Consider the following 11,673-nt stretch of genomic DNA (forward strand, 5'->3'; position numbering starts at 1 on the left):
GGAAGAGGAAGTGAGGTCAGACTCTGTTCTGCTCCCGGAGAGACTCGACATCTCTGCACTCTGGAGCAGAGACACCATGATGGACGGAGGCTAGACTCTTCCCGGTAAGCGCACCTTGGGGTGCTTACACACATCATTGGAAATGGGCTAGTCCAGGTGCGAGAATTAGCCTGTAAGGGCCAGAGTTCAGGGGCCAAGCAGTTCTTAAATGAATACAGTTTGTGTGTTGTTATTTCGGGCATGAGCTAGCCAAGCGGCTGGGGTGTTGGGGACACAGCCCCGCCGCTTCGTATTTCAACAAAACTTGAAGGAATGAGGTAGTCAAGATGGACAAAAGGCAGAGATGAGAGCAAGGAAAGATATCTTGATTGAGGGAGCCATTATAGGGTTAGCATAAACCAGGCTCTAGAGAAATTTCCAAGAATACACAAGGATGACCCCTCTAAGCAAAAGATGAGCGGGGGGGGGTCTAACTTGACTTGCCCTGTAGTCAGAGTGATTATGTTTTTAAAATAGTTGTATTTGGCAAAAATAGGAGACAAGTCAGGTCTGGAGAACAGAACAATCTTCTAGATTCTCAGACAGTACATTTTGGATGTCCTTGAATACCCTGCACCTCTCATTTTAATTAAGATAGAAACTTCTGCTCCTCTAATCTCTTGCTCCCTTAACACTTTGGAAATGTGTTTTTTTACTTTGAGTTAAATGCACAATTGCACAACAGCTATTACATAACATGCAGACTAGGGCTCTGAACAATGCCCAAAGAGCTGCATTTTGCAATGGTCACAGTTGGCTGTGGATCCAAAACTTGTTTATTTGATATCAAGGAGGTAAAACCACAGGTTGTAAAACATTCTTGGTATTCCGACTTACTCTCTGAGTAGGTACATCATTCACTGTCTTTCACTAGATATATAGTAATGTACTCCTTAAACCGAGAATCACAGCATGTAGTTAAAAAAAAAAAAAAACTGGAGGCAGCTACAAAGACAGCTCATTAATTTTCAACAAGTACTTACTAACCATTATGTGTGCCTTCCAAAACTTTGGTTTCCTTTGCCAGGATGTTTTTTTTCTGCTCAGTACTGGGCTATGGTAGGAAATTCCAATGTTTTGTTGCCAAGCCCAGAATTTACTTTATACAAAAGTTTATTTCTAGGGATGATTACAAAAGTCAAAGACTTTTTCATTCATTTTTTTCCCTTAAAGAGGAAAAATAAGGTTTTAGTAAAATGATAGGAACTGGGTAGGCCTTCCTCATGACTAGACCCAAAGCTTTCATTTAATGACAGAACTAGTACCTTTTTTATTTTTTTTTATTTACATACTCTTTTATGGCATTTTAAGACAGGGTTTCTCTGTAGTTTTGGAGCCTGTTCTGGAAATAACTCTTGTAGACCAGGCTGGCCTCAAACTCAGAGATCCACCTGCCTCTACCTCCCAAGTGCTGCAATTATATGTGTGCGTCACCACCACCCAGTGCAAGCTGGTACTTTTTTAACATCAGGTCCTTGCAAACAGTATTTAATCACTTCCTTCTCAGTGATAAGCTAAATTTCATGCTTATATACACATGCATACAAAGAAATACAGGGTTATATTTAAGCAATGACTTCTAACTCTTGATAAACATGTACTTCTACCAAGAAATGTACAGACCATGACTTCTGCCATCACTGAAACCAACTCGACAGACACACAGTTCCATCAGCACACAGTTCCATTGAACAAGCAGTTCCTTATGAGAGCAAAGCTCTTCCTTACATGGGTAGTTGAACCTTCTACTAATAAGAATAATAGAAATTAAAATAAGATTAGGTAATAAAGTATAACTGAATAATGTAATGAACTCTTCTGCAGTGGGCCAAATGTTTGCTTCCTCTCAAAGTGCAAGTGCTAAAGTCATCACCTTCAATGTGCTCGTGTGAGAAGTGGGATCTATGGGATAAAAATGGGTCATGAAGGGGAAGACCTTATCAGTGAGATTAATGACTTCATAAGAAAGAACCCAGAAATATGACTTTATAAGAAAGAGCCCAGAAAGGCCTCTTGGTGATTTTCTGTTTTCTAGTCCCGGCCTCATTGCTTTGACTTTTCCATCTGGTACTATGGACTAGATCCAGAGCCTCAGACATGATGGGCAATACCCTAACACCTAACTATTTCACTAGCTTTTCTGGCAAATGTCTTCAATGTGTAGATCCAAAAGAAGTCAGGATCCTGATACCACACAGCTAGATTTCTGATCATGCTAGACTTCTGATAATTGACTTTTAAACTCCAGGACTCTTCTCTAAAAGACATCCAGTCTCGGGTCTGTTGTTAAAGTAACATAAATAGACTATGATGCCTTCTTTGCGCATTGTCTAACTTTAAAATCCTTATACTTATATACCATGTATCCCAGGCATCTAATGCAGTTGAACCACTCAGTGGATAGTAAGGTCTCTACAATAAACTGTGGATTAAAACTTTTATAAAATAATTATTTGAGCATAAAGAGGTTTTGCTATACCTTGTAGGCCAAGGTTGTCTCCCGGAACTTGGCTGGTATAGGCTTTGAAATTACCTGTCTAACACAATATTCAATATTTTATCTATACTTTCCAATTGGTTTCCTAATAGTAAAGACAGAAAGCAAAAAGATCAGTCTCGCTGAGATTTATGTTATGCATAGATTACCCTACAACATGGTCATCATTTTGCTAGAAGTAATTCTCCTCCTTCACTTTTGTACTCATAGCTTAAATCACATTAGTTCAGTCATTTGAGTGAATAAGACAGTGCATGTGGACTCAGCCTTGGTGCTGAGCCCCACTGAACAGTGCTGAGACTGAACTGATATTTAAAGGTGGGAAGGTAGTCTTTCTCCTTCTTTATGATTTGTTAAACTTTTAAATAGTAAAATTTATAGAATTTAACTATTTATAGTTATGTGCCATTTACAGAAAGTTTAAAAACAATGAAACTACATGCATTTACCACGAGTACTGTGAGCCAATTTTACTTCCTCAGCTCCAGGGACACAGGGGCTCTATGTCACCAGTAAGTAACTAGAAGCACACTACCCTCAAATCCTGTTTAAGGGCAGGACCTCACAAAAGAGCCAGAGTTACTGCTGCCAGCATGATCCAGGAAGCTGTCTCTCAAAGAAGTTGCACAGGTTTTGCTGCTAATGATGAGTCAGAAAAACTTACCTTAATGGAGTCATGTGTCTGCTCACCACCAACAAACAGAGCCCATCTGAAAAAATGTCACTACCAAGAAGCTGCATGTGGCTCCTGCTTTTGTCGTTCTAGAAGCCCCCACTTTTTATTCTTAAGCTTTTTTAGGACTTATGTGGATCCATGTTCCATGTTGGGTGCCATTTTGTAAATGGAGATTTCTCTTTAGTTCCTGGCTATCCAGATCCAACTAAGCACCCAAAAACTATATTAATTATAAATATTTTTGGCCTTTTACCTCAGGATTCTTATTAACTAACTCTTACATCTTAAGTTAACCCATTTCCATTAATCTATCACCACAAGGCTATGGCTTATCGGAAGTTTCTAGCAGCACCGTCTTTCTCCTTCTGCAACTACATGGTGTCCTCTTGACTCTGCCTACTCTCTATCTACATCTCTGTACAATTTCCTACCTTGCTTTACTCTGCTTAACCATTGGTCCAAAGAGCTTTATTCATGTGCCATTAAAAGCAACACATACAGAATACCATTGCACATAAATTTACATATGAGATGGTATATTTGGCATGGCCTAAGTCTGAATCTCTAGATCTTCTAAGGCAAAGGAGACAATAGCACAATAATCAGGAATATACAAACATCAGTGTGCTTAAACATAGTTACTAAAGAGAGTAAACCATGATTTAAAGTCTCAACAGTCTTATGTGGCATTGCCACCTAGTAAACAACAACTCTTTCAGGCCTTTGGAGTCAGGCATCCTACTGTACAGCAGTGAGTGTTGTCCAAGACAGTGCCAGCACCTGGAGCATTGGAGCCACTTCTGTGCAGAAGCATTTAGGAAGGTGAAAGGAGGAAAGAAATTGGGAGAAGATTGGGAAGCGGGATTAAATACCAATGACATAGGAATTACCAGGGATGCAAAGGAGGTGCTTTGATGTCTTGAGGGCTTGGTGTTTTCAGGAATCTTAGGCAATAATGTCGGTGCTGACATCTTGGCTCATGTGATCACCTCCATCTTGGCACCATGTGGTTGCTGCAAACCTGGTGATGTCAATAACTAAGAAAGTTACAAAATCACACTGTAATTTTCAGCCTGTAGAGAGAGCAGCACCAAGGCCAGATGGGCCTGGCCACATCAGGTCATGGATCCCTGTAGGATCCCCACACCTTACAGTTTAAATGTACATAGTAGGTTACTGCTTTCACATCTTAAGTCTCAGTTTAGCAATCACTGTCAATGCATACATTTCTGAAAGTGGTCAGATCATACTTTCAGACCCTAGTACTAGGATACTGTAAACTGAGGAAAGATTAAGAAAGAAAGTGCATTGCATTAAATTTACCTGCAGAACCTTTTCTTTGTTTGCAAGTACTCAAGGTAATCAGTAGATCAATAGTCACCAAAAGGAGGGAATTATCTATTAGTTAACTCTGTAAGATCTTGGAGGGTGTAAATGAACTGTTTTAGGGGTTTAGAAAAATTTCCTAGAATCAAGACAGAATCCAAAAATAGTAATTAACACAAGAAGGATTTAGCCAAAAATGCAAATAAAAAAAAGTAGGAGGAAATGAGGGACTTTGCTGAGCATGATGGATCACTCCTGTAATCTCAGAAAGAAGGGAGGGATTGAGAGAGGGAACAAATATGGTGGAGGGAATGAGAAGTCAAATGTGCAGCCTTCATGTAGGAAGGCACCATAGTCTAGCTCACACACTCAAGACAGAGACTTCTGTTCTTGGAAGGGATCTGAAGCTCAGCATTTATGGGGAAAGGAGTTGAGAAAGGAGCCTAATGTGAGCCAGGCCTACCATGAAGCAGATTTAACACATGCCAAGAAGCTTACATTTTATCTTTCAAAGGGTCGTGGAAACATTGGACAGTCAATGGACCTGGACTTCACAGAGTGCATCCTAATTTGTGAAGAAAGGGGAGTGAGGGAAGACTGGTAGGATCCATTCTGACCTTGTGCTCAATATTCAGTTCTCTTACCCCTATATTCCATATCAAGTGTTCATGAAGTATCTGGGGGAACTATCCCCTTAAATAACATCCTTTCTTATAGCTTGGTCTTGAAAAACCCTTATTTTCAAGAGTGGTGGGAGAAATCCCCCAGTCAATAATTTAGGCCAACAGATGCAATCAGCAAGAGGTGTCTTATTGATTGATTACACCAGGAGCCTATGGATGCTGCAGCAACTAAGTTACAATTAAGTTACTGAGCATGCCAGGCTGATGGCACATCATGTATTTATAAGGATTTAGGAGTTACATAAGAGGCTTGCTTGTCTAGCAACAGCATTTCATTGGTTCTCAAATTAGCGGGCTTAGCTCACCCTGGTGACGGCCCTGTGTCTATTCCCGAATTTCCCCGAAAAAGCATAAAGCTAGATAAAACACCCTCTAGCAGGTTGACAATTTAGATAGGATGTCTTGGAGGGGGTGGAGTAGTCCCAAAAAACACAAAGCTAGATAGTGCACTCTGCAGCAAGTTTGACAATTTAGATAAACTGCCTTAGGGGCTGGAGGATTCCCTCTTCTTAGCCTAGTCAGTGAGTCTGACTATAGATATCTAGTTTTAGCATCGGCTGAGCTGAGGGGCCCAGCTAAATTTCAGCAAAGTTTAACATAGTACATGGGTATGGGGTTCTTTCAAGTATGGGGGTCTTTCAGTCTAAATATGCAAAGGCAACACTATCTTTGAAAATATCCATTTCCTTAGTTTTCTCTTAAGGCTACATTTTTAACTTAGAAAGAAACTTCCTATCAATAATAGGCCAGGCTCAGGTTTCCAGATGGAGTAGAGAAAGGAGTGTTAAAGCAACAAACATATTTATTTTAACTAAGGACTGTCAAGTTGGGAGTGTAGGCTCCAGCCCCTTGCATGTATCCCAGACCCAGGCTTGGTCTGGACTCCAAATCTCAGCATGCCAGGTCCTGACCTCGTCCTGGGGATGGGATCAGGACCACTCCCCAGGGTATTTAAGTGATCTCCCAAAAGAAGAGCACGTGGTCTCCCTTTTTTCCTCCCAGGGGTCCATTCCTGCCCCCTAAGGAGCCAAATCTCCTATTAAACCTGGATATTTCTTAATTTGGCTTGTTTTGATTTGGCTTGGTTGGGAATTTTTGTGTTGGCAGGGAGCTCATGTTAGGAAATATTCCTAACACGAACTTTAGTAACAAACTAGCATGACCCCAAACATTACATGTTTACAAAGCAATCTGAGCAAGTCATCACTCAAGGCTAAAGCAAAGTTCTCCCACCATGCAATTGTCCCTGCTATCAGACATCACAAAGGTCAAGCAAATAGGTTCCTACCCCTTCCTTTCACAAAGTGCTAAGTCGTTGTGAAACCTGATCACAGAAGGACTCACCCTCAGCTTCACTGCTCACTATGCCAGCAAGGGAAAATAACCAGCTACCTCATTCTTGATTTTGAAGCAAAGATTGCTCAAGGAAAGTGACTTAGTATTAAATGTTTAGCAGGGCAAATGAAAATGTTATATGCTAATAGATATGGCCATGGGCATAAACTGTCCACATTACATTAAGCAGAAAAGATCCTCTGCAGTTGTTACTGAACCATTCCCAGAAGTATTACTTATTTTCTCACGCTGTGATAGCACCCCTGACAAAAGCACCTGGAGACAAAAGGGTTTCTCTTGACTCCAGCTTCCTTCCCATTCAGGAAGTAGTGTGATGAATGCTGCTTCTCTGCCCCTTCCTCCTTTATTCCCTCTTCCAAATAGCACCTTCATTGCCTTCCTACAGAACCTGTACACAGAATTAAAGAAACCAGCATTTTTTTTTTATGTTCTATAAGATCTGGACTGACTTTCATGACTTAGAGTCCAAGTAATTCACATACATAGTTCAGTTATTTCATCTTACTTTATCCAGTCTTCTTTATCTTTATCAATGTTTTTTTATTGTTTGAAGATAAAGCAATCCTGAAATATTCAGGAATTAAAATAACCTAGCTGAATCGTATGTGTTTTCTACATTTCAGGGTGGTTCATTTCCAATTATTTCTAAGAAATTTGAGAAAAATAAAATATATTGGTTTTTTCTTAAAGTTTATTTTCCATTCTAAATGATATTCCTCTTGCCAAATATATCACAGTTACACATCTTTCAAATGAGAATGTGAAGTAGAAAGATACACAGTGACTACTAGAAACAAAAATAGGGATTCTAACTGTGTTGTTTGTGTGATGCTTACTACTTATAACATACATGTGGCTCATGTTTTTGTTACACACAAAAAAGCAATTTAACTAAGGAAAAGTCTTTGTAGAAATAAAATACAAAAACAACATAATGAAAATAAAAAATAGCATGAAGAATATTTACATAAAAATAGGAGATGTGCAAATTTCTCTAGCATATTCACAACCAGATCTCTAGCCACGGGTTTCATGGTTATGGATTCTAGCTCCCTCAGATATAAAGTATGTTTGAAAATAATTACATTTGGGTCTGGGCAGATGACTTAATCAGGAAAACACCTATAGCACAAGCATGAGGTCCCAATCCCCTATCCTGAGCACACAGCAGAAAGGCCATACACATTACTGCAAGCTTGTTGTCCCAGCATGGGAGACACAGAGAGGAACAGTCCCAAGATATTTTAGCAGCCAATATAACCAATCAATGTGCTCATATTTAATGAGAGGCTCTGCTTAAATAACAAGCTAGATAGTGATTGAGAAAGAAACTCAACGTTGACTTCTGGCATATGTACACGTGGACACACACACAAATAGCCCTAACATAACTATGTCCATATCAAACATAAATGAATTTATTCCTGCTTTTCTATTTCTTTATCAATGCAGTACAAGAATAATTTTATATAGGAAATGGTAAATCATTGGTGTAAATAGATCAAGAAGACATTAGTAAATGGACAGATACTCTGGTCTCTTAAACAACCAAAGGTTTTATAAAATTTCTCCAAAAATAAAAGCATTTTAAGTATCATTTATCAAAACTCTGAAGGCATTTTTCTTATAAAATATAAAGTCATCCTTAAATTCTTATGGAACCATGAGTGATACTTCACTTCGTATGTATGGGACTTCAGAAAGTATGTATAGGGGTGAAGACCCTCCAGTGAGGGGAGACTCTCACTCAATTCTCAGGATAACACAACCCCACCCCCCACCCCGCAGTAACTCACGACAGACCGTCCTTGTTGCAATCACAAGAGGTTTATTCGACAAGACAGGAACCAATACACTGGAGCCAAGACTCATAACCCATGCAGGGGAGGAGTTCAACCCCAAGTAACTGGGAGAAGGGGTATTTAAAAGAAGAAACCACAGCCCAGTAATCCAAAGGGGGAAGGGAGGGCATCATAAAAACTTCCAAAAATACCAGTGATGCTCACAAGGGGGCAACTCCCTGTTTCTCAAGATTATAATCAGCTAGTTCCTGAAACAGAATATTCCAAAAGGAGACTCCCTGTATCTCAAGATTTCAATCTAACTTTATCTTCAGCTAGTTCCTGAAACAGAGTCACTGAACCAGCTAATCCTAGATTTCTGATTCTTCTCTCTCTGCTTAGATTTTTGGGTCTATTTTTTCCTACTAGGGTGTCTGGATTTATCCAGGTCTTTCAGGGGCTATTGCAGACTTATGTAGACACTGGAATGGGTCCTGGCTTAGTTGATTCATAAAACTGTGTTTTTCTGGTGTCCTCCATGCCCTCTGACTCTTAACATTGTTCCACCTCCTCTTTTGCAGGATTCCCTAAGCTCTGGTTGGAGACATTTAATAGAGGCTTCTCATTTAGACTCTTTCTCAGTATAATGTCTGAGTGTAGGTCTCCTCCACATCTCTTCCCATCTGCTGCCAGAGGAAGCCTCTCTAATAATGACTAGATAAGGCACAGATCTATGAGTATACCAGAGTATCACTGGGAATTATTTCATTGTTTTATTTGAGATCAGTTATGTTTGGGTTTACCCTAGATCTCTGGGCTATTTAGTCTCTGGTTCTTGACTACACAAACATCTGTTCTTAGATATATAAACAGTATTGAGCATGGATTTCTTCTTGCTCAAACAAACAAACAAAAATAGTAGCCCTCCAATATACAAATGACAAACGGACTGAGAATGAAATCAGAGAAACAGTATCTTTCATGGTAGCCTCAAATAATAAAAATATATTAGGGTAATGCTAACCAAGAAAGAGGAAGACTTACATGATATAAACTTCAAGTTTTTGAAGAAGATAACAAAAAATAGAATAGTATCTCATGCTCATGGATCGGTAGGATTAACATAGTAAAAAATTACCGTCCTACTAAAAGCAATCCATGGATTTAAAGCAATCCTTATTAAAATACCAAAAGAATTTTTTATAGATATTGAAAAAACAAGAAACATAGGATAACTAAAACAATCCTGAGTAATAAAATATTTGCTGAGAGTTTCACCTTCCCTGATTTCAAGCTATACTACAGAACTATAGCAGTAAAAACCACATAATATTGGCATGGAAAACAAATTATAGAGTCATTTGAGTCCATATACCCATGGACTCCTGATTCTGATGAAGACACCATAAATATATACTGGAAAAGAACATCTTCAAAAATGGTGCTGCTGAAACTATATGTGTGCTTGTAGAAGAATGCAAGTAGATCCACACATATCACCCTGCATCAAACTCAAATCCAAGAGGATCAAAGACCTCATCATAAACCAGATACATTGAATATGATAAAAGTGAAAGTGGGTAATAACCTTGAGTATTTTGGCACAGGAAATGGCTTTCTGAAAAAAAATACTGATAATTCATGCATTGTGATCGATGATTAATAAATGGGACCTCATAAAACTGAAAAGCTTCTGTAAGTGAAAGGACATTATCAAAAGGACAAAACAGCAGCCTACAGAATGTGAAAAGATTTTTACTAACTCTGTATCTGATGGATTAATATCCAAAATACAAAAGGAACTCAAATACTAGATATCAAAAACCAAATAATCTAATTTTAAAATGGGACACATTTCTAAATAAAGAATTCTCAATAGAGAATCTCAAATGGCTTGAAAATATGTAAAGAAATGTTCAGCATCCTTAGCCATCAGACAAATGCAAATCAAAACTCTTTTTTGCTTTCTTGAGACTGGGTTTTTCTGTGTAACATCCTGGATGTACTATAGCTCTCTTAGACCAGGATGGCCTCAAACTCACAGAGATGGGCCCACCTCTGCCTCCCAAGTACTGGGAATAAGGGTGTGTACCAACACCACCTGGCTGCAAATCAAACTCTTTGAGATTCCATCTTACACTTGTTAGAATGACTAAGATCAATAAAACAATTGACAACACATGTTGGTGAGGATGTAGAACAAGTTAAACAGTCCTTCACTGATGGTGAGAGCAAAATACTTCTTTAATGACTACAGAAATCTATATGATAGTTTTTTGGAAATTGGGTACCAAACTACCTCAAGTCCGAGCTATATCACTTTTCTGCATATACCCAAAGGATGGTTTATCCTTTCACAGAGACACTTGTGTAACCATGTTCACTGTGGGCTTATTCATAATATAAAGAAATTGACAACAGCCTTGATTAACCTTCAAGATAAAAATGGATTAAACATGAGATATATTTACACAATGAAGTACTTCTCCGTTCTTTTTTTTTTTTTTTTTTAAAATGATGTCTTGATATTTGCAGGCAAATGGATAGAACTCAGAAAAAAAAAACAACGTGAGTAACATAACTCAGGCACAGAAAGACAAACATGTATTCATTTATAAGTGGATATTAGCAGTTAAGTCAATAATAACCAAGTCACAATTGGTAAAGAAGAGGAGTCTAGGGGGAATATATATATGATATCAAATATTCCTTCCTGATAAGGGAAAATAGAAAAGATCTTCCAGGTGGAATGGCAAAAATTTTAAGGTCAACAAATGTAACCATTTAAAGTCAATTAACTTGGTGGTTTATTTAGATTTCACCTCTGGATCACACAGCTGAAATTATGTCTGTTCTGGTTTGAGTATGAGCTGTCTCCCAGAACCACATAGGATGAATACTTGGTTGCCAAGTGCTGTCTGTAATAACTTCAGCATGTAAAGTCTAGTATAAATCGAAGTTTCTGTCCAGCCCAGTCCTGTAGTCACTCAGTCCCAAATGACAGAGACTCATAGTAATTATAAACTGCTTGGTCTATGAGTTCAACCTATTTATTAATTAATTCCTACAACATAATTCTTGTCTATGTTTAGCCCTACATTTTGTTACCTTTTCTCAGTAAGTCATTCTCATCTTGCTTCCCCTATATCTGGCTGATGACTGTGTCTCTGCCTTTCCTCTACCCAGAATTCTCCTAGTCTTGTTGCCACACCTATACTTTCTATATGGCTACTGGCCAATCAGTGTTTTATTAAACCAATATGAGTGACAAATTTTTAGATGGAACAAGAGCATTATCCCACAGCATCCTTGAAA

General features: G+C 38.6%; 1 long non-coding RNA gene across 1 annotated transcript; it reads left to right on the top strand.

The window, feature by feature from the left end:
• Window positions 1-45: 45 nt before the first annotated feature.
• LOC126510842 (uncharacterized) lies at window positions 46-10,865 on the top strand. The gene is made up of 2 exons (XR_007594524.1): window positions 46-104; window positions 5,053-10,865. It is a non-coding gene; the product is annotated as an uncharacterized lncRNA (long non-coding RNA).
• The last annotated feature ends 808 nt before the right edge of the window (window positions 10,866-11,673 follow it).

The sequence above is a fragment of the Alexandromys fortis genome, unplaced genomic scaffold, assembly GCF_014885135.2.
Source record: "Alexandromys fortis isolate MF-2015 unplaced genomic scaffold, M_Fortis_MF-2015_v1.1 scaffold_10, whole genome shotgun sequence".
NCBI lineage: Eukaryota > Metazoa > Chordata > Mammalia > Rodentia > Cricetidae > Alexandromys > Alexandromys fortis.